General features: G+C 48.0%; 1 protein-coding gene across 3 annotated transcripts in view; it reads left to right on the top strand.

The window, feature by feature from the left end:
* FOXP2 (forkhead box P2) overlaps positions 1 to 21,326 on the top strand; it is a 997,693-nt gene that overhangs the window by 77,717 nt on the left and 898,650 nt on the right. For all 3 annotated transcript variants that reach the window (XM_030215772.1, XM_030215771.1, XM_030215773.1), the window contains exon 2: positions 9,236 to 9,310. The gene's annotated coding sequence lies outside the window, so the exon portion shown is untranslated. The remainder of the gene's footprint in view (positions 1 to 9,235; positions 9,311 to 21,326) is intronic.

Below are 21,326 nucleotides of genomic sequence, written 5' to 3'. Positions count from 1 at the left end.
TCCATGGTGCGACCGCACCTCAAATATTGTGTTCAATTCTGGTCGCCGCATCTCAAAAAAGATATAGTGGAATTAGAAAAGGTGCAGAGAAGGGAGACAAAAATGATAAAGGGGATGGGACGACTTCCTTATGAGGAAAGCTAAAGCGGCTAGGGCTCTTCAGCTTGGAAAAAAGGCGGCTGAGGGCAGATATGATAGAGGCCTATAAAATAATGAGTGGAGATGAACGGGTAGATGTGATGCGTCTGTTTACGCTTTCCAAAAATACTAGGACAAGGGGGCATGCGATGAAGCTACAATGTAGTAAATTTAAATTGAATCGGAGAAAATATTTCTTCACTCAACGTGTAATTAAACTCTGGAATTCGTTGCCAGAGAATGTGGTAAAGGCGGTTAGCTTAGCGGAGTTTAAAAAAGGTTTGGCCGGCTTCCTAAAGGAAAAGTCCATAGACCATTATTAAATGGACTTGGGGAAAATCCACTATATCTGGGATAAGCAGTATAAAATGTTTTGTACTTTTTTGAGATCTTGCCAGGTATTTGTGACCTTGATTGGCCACTGTTGGAAACAGGATCCTGGGCTTGATGGACCTTTGGTCTTTCCGAGTATGGCAATACATATGTACTTATGTAATACCATGCTATGCAACCCAAGAGTCAATACCAGCTGCGAAATCATGGACAACTCCAGTGACCCTAAGCTGCAAGGGCCATTGCTCTGAGGACTGCAGCTACCTTCCAGAGAAAGGTACCAGAAGGCGAACAAAAGGGGTTATGAGCCTTGGCTAACCAGAGCCACCTCAGCAGTGATGAAAAACAAGGAGAGCAGCGCTAGAAATCCTCAGCTAAGGGAGAACTAACCCAGATCCAAAGAGGCTCACTAGCATGGTCCCAGAAAGAGAAGTAAATAAGTATAACCCCGAAAAAGTCAGAGTGACAAGGATCCACGGTGGCCTCTCCCTTCCATCCTGGGAGGCCAAAGGAGTAGTCCGCCCCAAAAGTTGGCATTCCAGAAAAGACAAACTCTGCCAACAACTCAAAATTGGAGACCCAAGCAGCCACAGCGGACCAGAACGCCTGAAAAGACACCCTCAACTCAAAGGAGATCGCTCTGCTCCTTGCCACCTGGAACCAGAAATACCTAAAAGAGACCTTCAACTCCAAGGAGGAAATTGCGCTGCTCCTTGAAAACAACTCAAGAAGAAACTGCTGTACATTAGATCAAGGAGAAAACTGGATCTCCACATCCTGTAGTGCTGCTATCTTTTTTTTTTTTTTTTTTTTACAAAACACGAAAGACCAGACCGCGACTTTTTTTGCAAAACATGAAAGACCAGACCGCGACGCTGGAGCCATCTAAAAGCGCTGCCGAGAAACCGGTCAGGCTGGAACGAGGATACAGAACAGCTGCCAAGGTGCCAGGGGAAGCCAGCATAACTCCAAACGTGGCAGAGACAAAAGCATGATGGCAAAAGTTAAGCAGCAGCGTGTGCAGGCTGACACAGGCTCCATTCCACAATAACGGCCAGAAGCGCGTGATCGAAGCGCCGCCCGCCAAAAAGTCCGGACCCTGCTGAGACACCGCCAAACATCGCAGAAAAGGCCCTGAGCCGGAACAGAGAAAGGAGAGCCAAAATATGTCTCAATAAGAGAGTAAATGCTTCAACACCGGTTTTTTTTTTCCAAAGAAAGGCAGAGCAGCATCAAATAGGAAATAGTAACAAAAATGACAGGAAGTATTGAGAGGAAATGGTGCAGGTTTTTTTTTTTTAAGAGGCAGGAGAACAGGAACCCTGAGTCAAATAATAGCATAGGCTCCGACCCTGGAGAAGGGTGATACGGGGGGGGGGGGGAGGGAGGGAGGGGAGAGACCTGGCACTACCAGGCATACCCTAAACAACTGACATCTACCTGCCAACACCCCCAGCTTGACTATGCCTGAGGGAACAGGCTAGGAGTAAGCACCAAACTAGAGCTTCACAGGAGATGTCCATCCTCCTGCTGAGGTAGGGAGAATACTGAAGGAGAGGCTTCTGCACAGTATCCTTTATGGGAGAGCTCTGACGTTCTCTCTATCTCCACCTGCTGGTAGGGGGAGATAACCCACTCGTCTCTGGATTGATCTGTGGGATGCTATGGAATAATTAATTCTCCGAGGACAAGCAGGCTGCTTGTTCTCACTGATGGGTGACGTCCACGGCAGCCCCTCCAATCGGAAACTTCACTAGCAAAGTCCTTTGCTAGCCCTCGCGCGCCCGCGCGCACCGCGCATGCGCGGCCGTCTTCCCACCCGAAACCGGCTCGAGCCGGCCAGTCTTCTTTTGTCCGCACTCGGTACGGTCGTATTTCGCCGTGTCGGGCCCCGGAAAGTTGACCTCGCGCGTCCAAATTGTTTTTTGAGCGTGTTTTTTTCTTCGGAAAAGCTTTTCTAAAGTCGGGAAGTGCTCCGGAAACCCTCCACCGGGTTTCGTGTCAATCCTCCCCGTACTTCCAGTTTTTTGCCCCGGTAAGTTTTCTTTCGTCGTCGGGGTAGGCCTCTTTTCGGCCTCGGTCGAGATTTTTCTCCCTCTAAATTTTGGTGCTTCAATTTTCGCCATTTCGGCTTTTGATTTCGCCGGCGTGATTTTTCCGCCCATGACATCGAAGCCTTCCAGCGGCTTCAAGAAGTGCACCCAGTGCGCCCGGGTTATCTCGCTCACTGATCGACACTCGTCGTGTCTTCAGTGTCTGGGGGCCGAGCACCGCCCTCAGAACTGCAGTCTGTGTTCCCTGCTTCAAAGGCGGACTCAGGTAGCGAGACTAGCTCAGTGGAACGTGTTGTTCTCGGGCTCTTCGTCGGCATCGGCACCGGGATCTTCGAGTGCATCGACGTCGTCAGCGTCCAGACCATCTTCCTCGGCCGCCCCGGCATCGAGTGCATCGAGGCATCGGGCCTCTGCATCGGCGCCGAGACATCGGATAGCTGCATCGACGTCGGTGGTACCAGGACCTCGTCTGCTGATGTCGTCGGACGGTGGTGCATCGGGTGGAGTGCAGGTGAGGGCTGTCCATTCCCCTGCTGGTGGCGGTGAGCCCTCGGGTGGGTCTCCTCCTACCCTGAGGGCTCCTGCGGTACAGCCCCCCCGAGATCGACCCTCTTCGGTCTCGGCCCCGAGGAAGCGACGGGTGGATTCGACGTCCTCCTCGTCGGTGCCGGGGAGCTCCGGTGACATGCTTCGGAAGAAATCGAAGAAGCATCGACACCGGTCCCCTCCCCGCGTCGGCACCGAGAGCTCTGGGTCGCCGAGGGAGTCGGCACCCAGCAGGCATCGGCACCGAGAGGACCGCTCACCCTCTGTTCAGGAGGTGTCGATGCGCTCCGCTCTGGACAGCCCGGAACAGCCTCCACGCCCGGAACAGGTACTGACGTCGACGCCTGCATCGACCTCCATGCCTTTCTCTGCAGCCGCTCTGAACGAGAGCCTCCGGGCCGTTCTCCCAGAGATTCTGGGGGAGCTGTTGCGCCCTACCCCTCCGGTACCGGCGGTGCTTGCGCCTCCGGTACCGTCGAGCGTGGCGCCGGCTGGCCCATCGCCCGGGGTGAGGTCCCCGACGTCGGTACCGCGTGCGGTGCCGACTGCGGCCACCTCCCAGGAGGGCTCCCCGACTACGTCGGCGGAGGGAGCTTCGCCGATGCGGGCGAGGGAGTCTACCTCTCGACGCCCCCATCGTGGACGTGGCTCCACGGAGTCGAGCCGGGCCCGGTTGCAGACGCAGGTCCGTGAACTTGTGTCTGACACCGAGGGTGAGGCCTCGTGGGAAGAAGAAGAAGATCCCAGATATTTCTCTGAAGAGGAGTCTGAGGGTCTTCCTTCTGATCCCACTCCCTCTCCTGAGAGACAGCTTTCTCCTCCCGAGAGTCTGTCTTTTGCTTCCTTTGTCCGGGAGATGTCTACGGCCATCCCCTTCCCGGTGGTTGTGGAGGACGAGCCCAGGGCTGAAATGTTTGAGCTCCTGGACTATCCTTCTCCACCTAAGGAAGCGTCCACTGTTCCCTTGCATCATGTCCTAAAAAAGACATTGCTTGCGAACTGGACGAAACCTCTAACTAATCCCCACATCCCCAAGAAGATCGAGTCCCAGTACCGGATCCATGGGGACCCAGAGCTGATGCGCACCCAGTTGCCTCACGACTCTGGAGTTGTGGATCTGGCCCTAAAGAAGGCTAAGAGTTCTAGAGAGCATGCTTCGGCGCCCCCGGGCAAAGACTCTAGAACCTTAGACTCCTTTGGGAGGAAGGCCTACCATTCCTCTATGCTCGTGGCCAAAATTCAGTCTTACCAGCTCTACACGAGCATACACATGCGGAATAATGTGCGGCAATTGGCGAGCTTGGTTGATGCTCTTCCCCCTGAGCAAGCCAAACCTTTTCAGGAGGTGGTCAGGCAGCTGAAGGCGTGCAGAAAATTCCTGGCCAGAGGAGTTTATGACACTTTTGATGTTGCGTCCAGGGCCGCTGCTCAAGGTGTGGTGATGCGCAGGCTCTCATGGCTGCGTGCCGCCGACCTGGAGAATAGACTCCAGCAGCGGATTGCGGACTCGCCTTGCCGGGCGGACAACATTTTTGGCGAAAAAGTCGAACAGGTGGTAGAGTCTCTCCACCAGCGGGACACCGCATTCGACAAATTCGCCCGCCGGCAGCCTTCAGCTTCTACCTCTACAGGTAGACGATTTTTCGGGGGGAAGGAAGACTGTTCCCTATACTTCTGGCAAGCGTAGGTACAATCCTCCTTCCCGACAGCCTGCGGCCCAGGCTAAGCCCCAGCGCGCTCGCTCTCGTCAGCAGCGTGCGACTCAGCAAGGCCCCGCGGCTCCCCAGCAAAAGCAAGGGGCGAGCTTTTGACTGGCTCCAGCAGAGCATAGCCGACATCCAAGTGTCAGTGCCGGGCGACCTGCCAGTCGGAGGGAGGTTGAAAGCTTTTCACCAAAGGTGGCCTCTCATAACCTCCGACCAGTGGGTTCTCCAAATAGTCCGGCAAGGATACACCCTCAATTTGGCCTCAAAACCTCCAAATTGTCCACCGGGAGCTCAGTCTTACAGCTTCCAGCACAAGCAGGTACTTGCAGAGGAACTCTCCGCCCTTCTCAGCGCCAATGCGGTCGAGCCCGTGCCATCCGGGCAAGAAGGGCTGGGATTCTATTCCAGGTACTTCCTTGTGGAAAAGAAAACAGGGGGGATGCGTCCCATCCTAGACCTAAGGGCCCTGAACAAATATCTCGTAAAAGAAAAGTTCAGGATGCTTTCCCTGGGCACCCTTCTCCCCATGATTCAGCAAAACGATTGGCTATGCTCTCTGGACTTGAAGGATGCCTATACACACATCCCGATACTGCCAGCTCACAGACAGTATCTGCGATTTCAGCTGGGCACACGCCACTTCCAGTACTGTGTGCTACCCTTTGGGCTCGCCTCTGCGCCCAGGGTATTCACAAAGTGCCTAGCTGTGGTAGCAGCGGCGCTTCGCAGGCTGGGGGTGCACGTGTTCCCATATCTCGACGATTGGCTGGTGAAGAACACATCCGAGGCAGGAGCCCTGCAGTCCATGCAGATGACTATTCGCCTCCTGGAGCTACTGGGGTTTGTGATAAATTACCCAAAGTCCCATCTTCTCCCAGTGCAGAAACTCGAATTCATCGGAGCCCTGCTGGATTCTCGGACGGCTCGCGCCTATCTCCCAGAGACGAGAGCCAACAACTTGTTGTCCCTCGCCTCGCGGGTGCGAGCGTCCCAGCAGATCACAGCTCGGCAGATGTTGAGATTGCTGGGCCACATGGCCTCCACAGTTCATGTGACTCCCATGGCCCGCCTTCACATGAGATCTGCTCAATGGACCCTAGCCTCCCAGTGGTATCAGGCCGCTGGGGGTCTAGAGGACGTGATCCACCTGTCCACGAGTTTTCTCGAATCCCTGTTTTGGTGGACGATTTGCTCCAATTTGACTCTGGGACGTCCCTTCCAAATTCCTCAGCCACAAAAAGTGCTGACCACGGATGCGTCTCTCCTGGGATGGGGAGCTCATGTCGATGGGCTTCACACCCAAGGAAGTTGGTCCCTCCGAGAACGCGATCTACAGATCAATCTTCTGGAGTTGCGAGCGATCTGGAACGCTCTGAAGGCTTTTAGAGATCGGCTGTCCCACCAAATTATCCAAATTCAGACAGACAATCAGGTTGCCATGTACTATGTCAACAAGCAGGGGGGCACCGGATCTCGCCCCCTGTGTCAGGAAGCCGTCAGCATGTGGCTCTGGGCTCGCCGTCAGGGCATGGTGCTCCAAGCCACATATCTGGCAGGCGTAAACAACAGTCTGGCCGACAGGTTGAGCAGGATTATGCAACCTCACGAGTGGTCGCTCAATTCCCGTGTGGTGCGACGGATCTTTCAGGCGTGGGGCACCCCCCTGGTGGATCTCTTCGCATCTCAAGTGAACCACAAGATCCCTCAGTTCTGTTCCAGGCTTCAGGCCCACGGCAGACTGGCGTCGGATGCCTTCCTCCTGGATTGGGGGGAAGGTCTGCTGTATGCTTATCCTCCCATACCTCTGGTGGGGAAGACTTTGTTGAAACTCAAGCAAGACCGAGGCACCATGATTCTGATTGCTCCCTTTTGGCCGCGTCAGATCTGGTTCCCTCTTCTTCTGGAGTTATCCTCCGAAGAACCGTGGAGATTGGAGTGTTTTCCGACCCTCATCACGCAGGACGACGGGGCTCTTCTGCATCCCAACCTCCAGTCCCTGGCTCTCACGGCCTGGATGTTGAGGGCGTAGACTTTGCCTCTTTGGGTCTGCCAGAGGGTGTCTCCCGCATCTTGCTTGCTTTCAGGAAAGACTCCACTAAGAGAAGTTACTTCTTTCATTGGAGGAGGTTTGCCGTCTGGTGTGACAGCAAGGCCCTAGACCCTCGCTCTTGTCCTACACAGACCCTGCTTGAATACCTTCTGCACTTGTCTGAATCTGGTCTGAAGACCAACTCCGTAAGGGTTCACCTTAGTGCAATCAGTGCATACCATTACCAAGTGGAAGGTAAGCCGATCTCAGGACAGCCTTTAGTTGTTCGCTTCATGAGAGGTTTGCTTTTGTCAAAGCCCCCTGTCAAGCCTCCTACAGTGTCATGGGATCTCAATGTCGTTCTCACCCAGCTGATGAAACCTCCTTTTGAGCCACTGAATTCCTGCCATCTGAAGTACTTGACCTGGAAGGTCATTTTCTTGGTGGCAGTTACTTCAGCTCGTAGAGTCAGTGAGCTTCAGGCCCTGGTAGCCCAGGCCCCTTACACCAAATTTCATCATAACAGAGTAGTCCTCCGCACTCACCCTAAGTTCTTGCCAAAGGTCGTGTCGGAGTTCCATCTGAACCAGTCAATTGTCTTGCCAACATTCTTTCCCCGTCCTCATTCCTGCCCTGCTGAACGTCAGCTGCACACATTGGACTGCAAGAGAGCATTGGCCTTCTACCTGGAGCGGACACAGCCCCACAGGCAGTCCGCCCAATTGTTTGTTTCTTTTGATCCCAATAGGAGGGGAGTGGCTGTAGGGAAACGCACCATATCCAATTGGCTAGCAGATTGCATTTCCTTCACTTACGCCCAGGCGGGGCTGGCTCTTGAGGGTCATGTCACGGCTCATAATGTTAGAGCCATGGCTGCGTCGGTAGCCCACTTGAAGTCAGCCTCCATTGAAGAAATTTGCAAAGCTGCGACGTGGTCATCTGTCCACACATTCACATCTCATTACTGCCTGCAGCAGGATACCCGACGCGACAGTCGGTTCGGGCAGTCAGTTCTTCAGAACCTGTTTGGGCTTTAGGATCCAACTCCACCCCCCGAGGGCCCTGTTTGTTCTGTTCCAGGCTGCACTCTCAGTTAGTTGGTAAATTTTTTAGGTCAATCTCAGTTATGTCCTCGCCGTTGCGAGGCCCAATTGACCATGGTTGTTGTTTGAGTGAGCCTGGGGGCTAGGGATACCCCATCAGTGAGAACAAGCAGCCTGCTTGTCCTCGGAGAAAGCGAATGCTACATACCTGTAGAAGGTATTCTCCGAGGACAGCAGGCTGATTGTTCTCACAAACCCGCCCGCCTCCCCGTTGGAGTTGTGTCTTCCCTTGAAGTGTATTGTCTTGCTACATACTGGACTGGCCGGCTCGAGCCGGTTTCGGGCGGGAAGACGGCCGCGCATGCGCGGTGCGCGCGGGCGCGCGAGGGCTAGCAAAGGACTTTGCTAGTGAAGTTTCCGATTGGAGGGGCTGCCGTGGACGTCACCCATCAGTGAGAACAATCAGCCTGCTGTCCTCGGAGAATACCTTCTACAGGTATGTAGCATTCGCTATATCGCAGTCACTTTTGTTTTACTTACTTATTCTTTCTCCTCTACCTACATCTTTCTAACATGTCCAGTCATGTTTTTGCCCACTGTATAGCTCCAGGGATTATTAGAGATGTGCACAGGTATGTATGGAAGCAAATCTGTAACTTAATACATTTTCTTTTTCATAGCATATAAAAAGGCCCTGTAATTATTAGATTGCTATACCTTGATCATTGTTTTGTGTCTTACCTTACCTACTAGAGAGGCAAAGTGTACTTTAGTCACTGAGTAAGCCTTGCTTGACTATATTTTGTTTATCCATATGGTCTGTTATTTTTCATATAGCGATTATTGTAAAATTGAATGATGCACAGACTTAGAAATGTGCAACCAGCAAGTCACTTCAAATGACGACAGAACAGCAGTAGAAAAAAACTTTATTCTTATAATGCCTGACACAGCACCGTATTTTGGCCAAGTGTCTGCCTCAGGGGCCTTAAATATGAATGCATATAGACAGCAGTTTTAAGCACTTGCTGTCTTGAAAAAGACACTTTGTGCCAAAGAGAGGACATGGAGGAATGCAAATGTAGGTAATCGCTGTCAACAGGATTCATTCTGGTTTCACCTATCATATGCCCTTCCATATTCCAGGGCTTAAGACTCAGATAATTTGATTTTTGATTAAGCCCAGCTCTATATTGCATATCTATATTATATGCCTGTTTCCATATTTTACACTATTTGCTGAACCAAGTGCTTAGGAGATCCCTATATATCTGTGTGTATGCCTGTCTCCTTAATAGCTTTTGTTTTTAGCAGTCTGTCGATGCCAAATGTTCAGGATAGAAGTGGGTCCAAACAGGTCCTAACAATTATTTTTTTGATCTGCAGATGCATACAGGGGCTTGCCCAAGAAAATAGTTCTGTATGAAACCTCTCGTCGTTTGAAAAGCCATGAGAATGTGGGTAAGTTTGAGTTTAGACAATCCAGATATTATGTTTGATAAACACTTTTTTTTTTCAGAAAAGTACATTGTACAATGTGTCTGAAAAAATCTTGAAGGCAGTGCAGTATAGGTTAGCCGTTTTATCACTTTTGATATAACCAGTAAAAATAGCGAACTCGTTCTGTGAGCTTCGATGTAGCTTGGGAACAGTAAGACACTGACTGTATCTGTCATGTAAAATAAATTGTATCTGTTATCTCTTCTCTACTGTCTGGTTGTCTACTATATTATAAAAACTATTGTTACGTTGAACCAGGCTTTTGCATTTATTGCCTTAGTAGTGCATTGTAGTGTGTAAGGACAATTTCTTTCTCATTGCTTTGTTAGGCTTGCTTACCTACTCAGTGTTGCCTTGTTTTACTCCAGCTTCCAGCTGTAGCTTTCAGACCAGTAGGTCTAATGTTGATTGACACCTTTGCTATAGAATACTGATTGAAACCTTATGTCTGAAAGTTGCTAATGCTCACTCAACCATTTTATGGAAGATAAGGTAAATAAAATAGGTTGCCATATGAGAAGTCTCTGGAACGTAATGGAATAATTTGATAGGTTTAAATCCATGAAAAATCAAAACATTTATACTTGTATACCTGCAAAATAAATTCACCAGTCCCTTTTTTGTCTTGAAAGGTGTATCTTTTTTGGATCAAAATAAAAAACTTTGAAGAGAATGAAACATTGTATTTAGGTTAAACTGCTGGTTTTAGAGGCATTTTGAGTAGAAGAAACTGTTGATATATATCTGTTATTATCTTGCCAATACCTTTGTGCATACATAGAGTTTTTATTAAAAAAGAATATAATTGCTTCTTTAATGCTCTTCCTGTTTGATAATTATAGTAAACTACCATTTGTAAAGGACATTTGTGAATAACATAAAGCATTTCAGAGAGAAGGTTGATGAACTGGTTGACCAGATCAAAAAGCACACTGATGCTATGTCTTCTGTCTCCCGCCAGACACCTTCTTCTACCACCTGTTCATCCAGGAGGTTTTTTGGTGGGTCACGAAGTGCTCCCTATTCTAGGCATAGGTATGCTTCTGCGACTCGCCAGCCTTCTCAGGCTCAACCTCAGTGTGCTCGTTCTCATCAACATTGTGCGCCTAAGGCCCCTGATGCTCCCCAGCAAAAGCAAGGGACGGGCTTTTGACTGGCTCCAGCGAAGCATAGCTGCCATAAAAGTGTCCGTGTCGGACAACTTGCTGGTTGGGGGAGGTTAAATTTTTTTTACCAAAGGTGGCCTCTCATAACTTCCGATCGGGGAGTTCTTCAAGTAGCTCATTCATTAAGCTCTCAGCACAAGCAGGTACTTACAGAGGAACTCTCTGCTCTTCTAAAGGCCCATGCGGTTGAACCCGTTCCACTAGGGGAAGAAGGGCATGGATTCTATTCCAGGTACATCCTTGTGCAGGAAAAAACAGGGGAGATGTGTCCCATTCTAGACCTAAGGGTCCTGAACATATTCCTACTCCAAGAAGGGTTCAGGATGGTTTCTCTGGGCACACTTCTTCCCATGATTCAGGAAAACGATGTGCTATACTCTCTGGACTTAAAGGATACATATACAAACATCCCAATACTTCCAGCTCACAGGAATTATCTTCGATTTTGGCTGGGAACACATCATTTTTAGTACCTCGTATTGCCTTTTGGCCTTGCTTCAGCTCCCAGCTAGACATTTACCAAATGTCTAGCGGTAGTTGCAGCATTGCTACACAGACTAGGCGTGCATGTGCTTCCTTATCGCGATGATTGGCTGGTCAAGAGCACCTCGGAGGAAGGTACTCGAGAGTCCATGCGGAAGACTATTCAGGGAGCTGGTTCTACTAGGGTTTGTAATAAATTACTGTAAGTCCCATCTCCATCCTGTCCAACAGTTGGAATTCATAGGAGCCCTGATTGACACGCAGACTGTCCGAGCTTATCTTCTGGAGACGAGTACAGACAACATTCTGTCCCTCACGTCCAAGGTTCGGACATCGCAGAGGGTCACATCTCGGCAAATGTTGAGGTTGTTGGGCCATATGGCTTCCACTGTGTATGTGTCAGGATTTTGATAGTGAGCCCTTGTGCTCCGACAGAGCATGGTGGAATGTGGAGCCGAACAACCCCGGGCTTCACCTGGGAATGACCACCGTTCCAGGAGTTGAGCTCCCAGGTGCAGGTGGCCACCAGGACTTCTGGATACGATTGGGGTCACATGACCGCCGGCTGTGGCAGGCGGAAGTGGAAAGAGTAGTGAGGGATGAAACAATCCACAGGACCAGGCTGACAGCGAACAAGGAATGGACCAGGTCAATCCGAGGGTCTGGGCAGGCAGCAAACAGAGAATAGTCAGGTTCAATCCGAGGTTCTAGGCAAGTAGAAAAGTCAGTCACGAACGCACGTACGAGAGCACCAACCTCTACCAAGATAGAAGCTGAAGCAAAGATGGTGGCACCAGCCAGCTCTTAAATAGGCCTCTAATCGGAGGATCCCGGTTTCAGCTGAGAGGCAAGAGATCTCATAGGGCACGCCCTAAAGATGCTCAAGATGGCTGCCCTATGAGCTACCTAAGATGGCTGTTCTCAGATGATCCTGCCAAGATGGCCGTCTCTCAGATGGTCTTCCAAAGATGGTTGCTGCCCAGATGATCCTTCCAATATGGCCGCCGTCAGAACAAGGTAGGGTTGCAACAGTATATTACACCCATGGCATGTCTTCACAGGAGGTCGGCTGAATGGACCCTGGCTTCTCGGTGGTATCAAGCTGCGGGGAGTCTAGAAGATGTCATCTGAGAGTCACCCTCGCTCGTACGCTCTCTTCCATGGTGGACAATCCAGTCCAATCTGACCTTGGGACTTCCATTTCAAATTCCTCAGCTACAAAAAGTGCTGACGATGGATGCATCTCTCCTGGGTGGGGGTGTGGGGCTCATGTAGATGGCCTTCATACTCGAGGAGCCTGGTCACCCCAGGAAACGGATCCTCAGATCAATCTCCTGGAGCTCCGAGCGATCTGGAGCGCTCTAAAGGCTTTCAGAGATCGTCTGTTCAACCAAATTGTCTGTATGAACTAAGATAATTTGGTTGCGATGTATTACACCAACAAACGGTGGCACCGAAGCTCACCCACTGTGCCAGGAAGCCGTCTAGATGTGGCTCTGGGCACACGGACACTTCATGTTTCTCCAAGTCACTTATCTGGCAGGCGTAAACAACGGCCTGGCAGACAAACTGAGCAGGATAATGGAACCTCACGAGTGGTCCCTGAATATGGGCGTAGCCCGCAAGATCTTCCGAGTGTGGTGCACCCACTCGGTGGATCTTTTTGCCACTCATCTCAATCACAAGGTTCTGTTCCAGGCTTCAGGCCCACGACAGAGTAGCATCAGATGCCTTCCTTCTTCATTGGGGGACAGGCCTTCAGTATGCATATCCTCCCATACCTCTAGTGGGAAAAACTTTGTTGAAACTCAGGCAAGACCGTGGAACCATGATTATGATTGCGCCCTACTGGCTGCGTCAAATTTGGTTCCCTCTTCTTCTGGAATTGGAGTGTTTCCCAACCCTCATCACTCAGAATAAGGGGTCGCTTCTACATCCCAATCTCCAGTCTCTGGCTCTGAATTCCTGCCATCTGAAGTACTTGACCTGGGAGGTCATTTTCTTGGTGGCTGTTCCTTCAGCTCATAGGGTCAGTGAGCTTCAGGCCCTAGTGGTTAACACACCTTAAACTAAATTTCATCACAACAGAGTAGTCCTCCGCATGCACCCTAAGTTCCTGCCGAAGGTGGTGTTGGAGTTCCATCTGAATCGTTTGATTGTCTTGCCAACATTTTTTCCCCAACCCCATGCCCACCCTGGCAAAAGCAGCTTGCACACCTTGAACTGCAAGAGAGCTTTGGCCTTTTACATCGAGCGGACGAAGCCCTTCAGACAGTCCGCCCAGTAGTTTATTTCTTTTGATCTCAACAGGAGGGGAGTTGCCATTGGTAAACACATTATTCCTTTTTTTTTTAATTTATATTTATTAATGTTTGAAATTTTGTACAAGCATTCAATCTTGAACATGAAAATCAGGAAAGAAAATACAACTGAGGAAATTAGGTTTCCCTATCTTATCAGATTAACATTTAGATTAATTTCTTGTCTTAGACCACAATAAAAGGGAGATTTAGTCATATAAACTCAGAGGAAGAGTATAAAGGTAAAACTTTTCTCAAACCAAAGGCCTAGCACATTAATTCTATATTTTGTATAATCCTTAATCCAAGAACAAAGCAGTGTCAATTCTAACTGAGATATCAGAAACATTATTCTCTCTTCCTAACTTATCTTTTTCAAATTAATAAAAGCTCGGAGTTGGTCTGGCGTAAAGAAAACATATTTCACACCTAAATACTTTACATTACATTTACAAGGATAATTTAAATGGAAAAAATCTCCTAAAGCTAATAACTCTGGTCTCAGAGCCAGAATATCTTTTCTCCTATCCTGGGTTGACTTTATCACATCAGGATATGCCCAGACCCTTTTCCCAAAGAACAAAGTCTGAATATTACAGAGAGCAAGTCTCCTAACTGCTTCCAAGTCCTGTTCAAAAATGAAGGAAACCAACAAAGTCAGTCTTTCAGGTTCTGCTGATAATGACGATTCCAATATATCAGAAATGTTTAAAAGATCTTTCTTCTCTTGAGGAGTTACTTCAGTCATATTTCCTGACAATTTTTTATTTGGTAAATAATAAATTCGATTAATTGGAGGTATAGTTTCAGGGGTAAATTTAAATATTTCAAGTAAATATCTTTTGAAAACATCCATAGGCGTATAACCTGGTGCTGTAGGAAAGTTCAAGAATCTTAAATTTAATCTTTGATTATAATTTTCCATTTGTTCAATCTTACAATTCAAAATTATATTCTCTTTAATCAAAGTCCCAGTGCTATCTTGAACAGATTTTAATTTGCCTTTTATATCATTAATCTGTTCATTAACTTCCTTTTTCATAGAAGAGAAAGCAGTAGATAAAGTATTAACAGTACTTACTAATGTTATTATCTCATTCATAGATTTAACCACTGTTTTGTCCAAACACTGGAGAACTTCCCAAATAGTTTCCAGCTTAACCACCTCATCCGGATTTTTATGTTTAAATATTCTTTATTCAAATGGTAAGTGTAATATCAACAAACAAAAATTCTGGTGTTCAGTCGGGGCTAATAGACCTTCCCGACCTCCTGCAGGCTGTACTTCTCCAATGCCTCGATATGGAGTCCCTCCATGATTGCCTTCCAACACTGGAGGTCTCCCCTGGGATGTAGGCCCAACAGGGAGAGGTGGTGGATTAAGCGCGGGGGGGTGATAAGGTGACATCCAGCCCCAAGGCTTCTGGTTTCTCCTCCACCCGAAACAACAGCAGGGCCCCTCCCGGTGTCTTCAGAGTTGGTGAGTTTCTCTGTAAATCTCTCAATTGTTTGCTGCTGAGAAGAGGTCCTGGTTGCAGAGGCAGCAACTCTTATTGACCCCTTACGTTTTGTATGAGGCATAGTTTAAAGATAGAAGCAAGTTTTTTATCGGCAAACTTAGAGAGTAGATCTCAGCGTGCCGCCATCTTGACTCCTCCCTAACACATTATTTCCAATTGGCTAGCAGATTGCATTTCCTTTGCTTATGTCTAAGCTGGTCTGACTTTGGAGGGTCATGTCACGACTCATAATGTTAGAGCCATGGCTGCATCATTAGCCCACTTGAAGTCAGCCTCCATTGAAGAGATTTGCAAAGCTGCGACGTGGCCTTCAGTGCACACATTCACATCTCACTACTGCCTTGAGCAGGATACCTGACACGACGGTTGGTTTGGACAGTCAGTGCTGCAGAATCTGTTTGGGGTTTAGAATCCAACTCCACCCTTTTAGGCCCGTTTTGTTCTTTTCCAGGCTGCACTCTCAGCTAGTTTGTATATAGTTTCAGGTTAATCTATGTTATGTCCTCGCTGCTGCGAGGCCCAATTCACCACTGTTTGTTGTTTTGGGTGAGCCTGGATGCTAGGGATTCCCCACTTGTGAGTATAATTAAGCCTGCTTGTCCTTCGAGAAAGTGAAGATACTTACCTGTAGCAGGTATTCTCCAAGGACAGCACACTTATTATTCTCACAATCCCTCCCACCTCCCCTTGGAGTTGTTTCTTTCTATTTTTTTCTTATGCAGTTGGGTTAAACTGAGGAGCGCAGAAAGGCACTCTGCGTATGTGCAGTGGGGCGCGGCACGTGCGACAGAAGTCTGTGGCAACATTTTTTGCTATCTATCATGCCTGTTCCCGGACCTACACGGATCGTCTACCCACTTGTGAGAATAATAAGCCTGCTGTTTTCGGAGAATGCCTGCTACAGGTAAGTATCTTCACTGTACTGACTTGGGTGCCTACCAAATACATCTGGCAGAGGTAGAAGACAACCGGAGCTAATTAAAAATGCAACTGTGGCAGCTAGAGAAGTTAGATGACATTGAGAACTGGATGTTGTCATGAAATGCCTAGCCACGACCTGGGGTTACCCTGCGGCACATAGAGTAGAGGTCTGCACGGGAATGGGGTTCGCAGGGATCTTGCGGGAATCCTGCAGGTTTCCCCCCCTGGTCAGCGGGAGTGCCGTGTGAACGAAACCCTGGCCAGCGGGAGTGCCGTGGGGACGGAACGGTATATGCGGGATTCCCGTGGGGATCGAGGCCAGCCAAAAAATCGAGGCTGGCCAAAAATCACGGATGGCCAAAAAAAAAAAACCCCGCCCAAAATCCGGCAACCCGCACACGGCATGAAAAAGCCGAATCGGGTCAGGGAAAGGGGCCCACTAGCCAGCCACTACTAGCCTGGTAATATCAGTAGAGCGGCAGAATTTCAAATTTCATACAAAGCATGGTTACACGAAGATTCAAAAAGAATGTCATGGTTACACTTTACTTTCTATGCTGCTGGTTCGCCCCTTCTTCTTTTAGTGGGTGGAGACACCAAGCTCTCCTCCAATGAGGTGCCACTCAGAGTCAGAGAGCAGGAGAATGAAATTTCTCGTCTTCTTTGCCAGCCAGTTGGACTTCTTATTACTCTGCATTGTGTGCCCCTTGTCCACTCCACTCAGTACTTTATATACATACTTATATACGTACTTTCTTTTTTTGTGGGGACAGAGGAGATCACCCACGGGGATGGGCGGGGACGGAGGAGATTACTCAAGGGGACGGGTGAGGACGGGTTTGATTCCGGCGGGGACGGGCGGGGATGGGTCGCATTTCTGTCCCCGTGCAACTCTCTAACTTAGAGGGTCTTTCCCCAGCACAGCTCAGGTCCGCTTGCGCCTGCCACTTGTGCTCTACACTGGCACCTTCCTCCCACCAACTGTGTCACAACTGCCTCTGGACGAGTCTCCCTCTCAAATTATCTCCAGTTATTTCTAGGTTACTGGAGCTACACTCCCAGTGGTCCCACAGTTCCCAGAAAGCACTCACAGACCCAACACACAAACCATCAGGTTTCTTTATCATCCCAGACAGGCAGTGCAAACAAACAAATATGTTTATTCTCAGAACTTGAATAGTGGACAGAAAATGTGCAATCAGCAAGCATTAACAGGTAACTGAAAAATGGATCAATTAGAAAACTAACTAAATATTTGTTTTCTTTCTAAAAAGTACCTGGGGAGATAAGGACATATAATTGTTCACTGAGTCTCAGCAAAGAGATCCTGCTCTGTTTTCTTCCTGACTAGGCCTGAACTCAAAACCAGTAACTGCTAGTTAGCTTCAAACTGCAGGCCAATCAGAGCCCAGAGCTCAATATTTCAAAAATATACTGCATCTTGCTTCCTGTTTGTGTTAAAGAAAAGAGCATTCATTCTCTGTAACAGCTTTACAGCAGAGAAACATCACCTGCTGGCTAAATAGGAGAAATGCACTTCAAGAAAAAATACAGGAAAATATCCATTATATTTTCAGGCTTAAACACACTGTTTCTTCACACCTCCCCCTTAAGAGAGAGAGACCCTGGACTGCGGCCTCTACAGACCACTGATTGAATCTCAGTAGTCCAGTGTCAGGGTGGTTCTGGTTCTTCCTTTCTGGAGAGGTCATGAGCATTACTATGTTCACTGCCCTTCCGGTGCTTATAACTGAAGCTTTTACCACACTGAGTACATGCTAACAGTTTTAATCCTGTATGTTTCATCTTGTGAATAGTGAGGAGTGTCTTCTGACAGAAGGTTTTACCACAGAGCACATGTGAATGGTTTTACTCCTGTGGGAATTCTCTGATGCTTTGTTAGCTGTGATTTATGAACAAAGCTTTTTCTATATTCAGTGCATATAAACGGTTTCTTCCCTGGATGGATTCTATGCTGCTTTGACAATAATTTCCGGCAACTGAAAATTTTCTTACACTCTGTGCTGGAAACTGGTCTCCTGGGTGAAATTTTGCATTTCTTGTGGAGCTTTCTTCCTGCATAACTAGAACATGAAGATATTCTATGATCAGTGTTTTTCTGATATTCTGTAATATTTGCTTTATTGATACAGCGTTTCCTATATTCTATACTTGTACATATTCCAGTTTCTACTTTATTTTTCAGGTGCTGCAGTAGCACCTTTTTCATATTGAAATCTTTCTCATACTTAGAGCATGTAAAATGTGTTTTCTTTATACGTGTTTCTTGTTGTCCTAGTGGTTAGTGCAGTGGACTTTGATCCTGGGGAACTGAGTTCAATTTCTACTGCTGCACACTGAGCAGAGGGTTTCAACATATCACCAACGAGGATGCCTAGATCCCTTTCCTGGTCGGTGACTCCTAATGTGGAACTTTGCATTGCGTACCTATCAATTGGGTTCCTCTTTCCCACATGCATCACTTTGCACTTGCTCACATTAAATATCATCTGCCATTTAGATTCCCAGTCTCATAAGGTCCTCTTGTAATTTTTCACAATCCTCTTGCGAATTAACAACTTTGAATAACTTTGTGTCGTGAGCAAATTTTATTACCTCACTAGTTACTCCCGTCTCTAGTTCATTTATAAATATGTTAAAAAGCAGCGGTCCAAGTCCAGACCCCTGGGGAATCCCACTATCTACCCTTCTCCATTGAGAATATTGCCCATTTAACTCTATTCTCTGATTTCTATCTTTTAACCAGTTTTTAATCCACAATAGGACACTACCTCCTATCAAAGAAATGCAATAGATTGGTGAGGCAAGATTTCCCTTCATTAAATCCATGTTGGCTTTGTCTCATTAAGCCATGCTTTTGAATATGTTCTGTAATTTTGTTCTTTTTAATAGTATCTACCATTTTGGCCAGCACCGACTTCATTCCCACCACTGTCAATACATACCTTTTACCAGTCCAGCTAGGGACAGCTAGAGGCCCCACTATATCCACATCTGGTGTCTCAAATGGCTCACTGATAATGGGTAAAGGTTTCAGGGGAGCTTGGGGGTGATGTTGGGTCTTACCCACTATTTGGCATGCATCACAGGTTCAACAGTAATCGGCTACGGCTTGAGATACTTCCGGCCAATAGATGTTCTTTGTCAATCTAGTGTGTGCGCATGTCACCCCCTGATGTCCTGTTAGTGGCATATCATGTGCAATCTGTAAGAGTTGTTCTCTATATGCCTTAGGCACTATAAGCTGCTTGCCTGCTATCCAGGGCCTATTAGGTTCAACAGGATCAGTCTCTTTACAACAAGCCCCCTTTCCATAGGATACAATCTTTATAATCCTCCTGCACCCAATTCCTCCTATATTCTATTTACTTACCCGTGAACCCCATGAATATTGCATTTACTCAAATTGTATATTCTTCTTACGACTTGGTAATTCTTTATATTGTTACTATGTAAGCCGCATTGAGCCTGCCATGTGTGGAAAGCGCGGGGTACAAATGTAATAAATAAATAAATAAAATAAATCTCGCTGCCTCAGGGCTTCCAGGTCAGTGCCAGAGCACTGTGCTTCCTGAAAAGCAAGTCTCTGTCCTATATCAGTATCCATATCTGGAAGTGTCTCTGCTGGTGACTCTGACAAATCAGGGTCATCAGTTTGATCAGTAGGTGTGTCAGTTAAGTCAGGCTGTTCCATACTCACAGCTCTGGTCACCTCTGGAACTGGTGCTGCTGGAAGCACTGGTGTTCTACCTCCTTTCACTTGGTCAGCTGGTTTCACCTGGACTGGCTCAGGATCTGAAACTGGAGAGGTGTTCTTTTCTGCCTGCTGGGCTGCCTGGTCCTGACTACAGGGTCACCATAGCGGAAATGCTGACTACTCTATTAAAGGTAATGCTCATTGGACCCATTTCAGTCTCACTTCATTGGTACCGGCATGTTTTTCATTATGCATACTTCTCTGTATCCAGGCTTGGTACCCCAATCTAGGAATACTCGAGCAATGGGTACAGTCTTTCTGGATCCATTAGCTAGCACTACCTCTGCAGTGTGCCCTAATAAAATAGCATCTTCTGGCACTAGCTCTGGTTGTAGCAAAGCCATGCTAGAGCCAGTGTCACAAGCCCAGCCATCTGGGTCTGATTCACAGTTACTGGGGTGCTGTAATGTGGAAACTCATCTGCTTCCTTGCTTGATGAATGGCCAGTAACTTTTTGTGCTGCAGCAACTGTGTGGGCCTCCTTCATGGTACTAGAGCCAACCACGAAAGCCGCCAGCTTAGGTGTAGGAACTGACATGTTCTTTGGTGCAGGCTTGGGATTATCTGGGCAATTCACTTTGAAATGTCCTGCACGCTCACACTGATAACAAAGATGCTCATGCCTAAAGTCTTTAGGTTTTTGGGGAACAATGGAAGGTTTGCTTTACAGTCTCTGAGGTTGCATGGATATTTGGCTTAGGACCCTGGCTGCCCTTAGATACTGGCTGCTGTGGATATGGACGGCTTCTCTTTGCCATCCAGTTAGCCATGAAGATGTCAGACAACTCATCCGCCTTCTCTAGAGTACGGGGCTGATGATCTTGAACTTGTTCCCTCAACTCTGGACAACAATGCTGAAGAAACTGTTCCAGGACCATTGGGTTTTGGCAGTCATCCAAGGTTTTAACTTCAGCTTCTGATCCACTGCTGATGCTGGTATCTTAACTGTTTCACATACTCGCTGTATCATGTGCCACCTTTTGCAAAGTCCAGAACTTTAGTCTGTAGGTCTCAGGGGTAATAGCATTGTTGTTCAACAAAGCTTTGTGCACCTCCTCAAACTGGGAGCATGTCTTCATGGACAGTCCTTGAATGCCTGAATTGTTTTACCAGTGAGCTTTCCTCCCAGATAGTGCACCAGTGTTTCTAAGGAATCTCACTGAGGTAGAAAAGTTTTTCAGATGCAGTTAGATATCCATTGGTGTCACCTTGAATATCATCAAACTGCAAAAACAAATTGGGCCCAATCTGGGCTGTGGTTCCTGTCTCTGGCCTTGGCGTAGGGGTTGGGCTGGAGTTTTGAGTGTGAGCCATTTCCATCTCCATCTTTAATTTCTGCAGCTGGAACTTCTTCTCCTCATGCTGCTGTTCCCGCTCCTCTTGCCACTGTTGCTCTTCCCGTTCCTCTCACTGCTGCAGTTCTTCCCAGTCCCATTCCTCTTGTTATAGCCGGTCTAGCCGCTGTTGCTCTTCTCATTCCTCTTGCTGCAGCTGGTCTAGCCACTATGATTCTAGCGTGTAGGTCTGCTGGATCTCAGCTGGTGTGGCATCTGGCCCTGCCAACTCACAGGCGTCTGCCCACAAGGGGTATGCTCTCCCCCAGGAGAACTCTTCGTAGTCCGGTTACTTCTCCCCACTGAGGTTATCCGGTTGCTCCAGTGTCTGCTGGCTGCTGCTAGTTGCCATCAGCATGCTTGTAATCTTCTAACACTACCAAAAAAAAAAAAAACTGAACAGGAAGGGACCCTGTGCTCTGTGTCTGTAGGTTACAGATAAAAAGACTCTGAACCACTCAGTGGATGGTGACAC

The sequence above is a fragment of the Microcaecilia unicolor genome, chromosome 10 (assembly GCF_901765095.1).
Source record: "Microcaecilia unicolor chromosome 10, aMicUni1.1, whole genome shotgun sequence".
Lineage (NCBI taxonomy): Eukaryota > Metazoa > Chordata > Amphibia > Gymnophiona > Siphonopidae > Microcaecilia > Microcaecilia unicolor.
The sequence above is the reverse complement of the archived record's forward strand: the minus strand, read 5'-3'. Positions and strand labels throughout refer to the sequence as shown.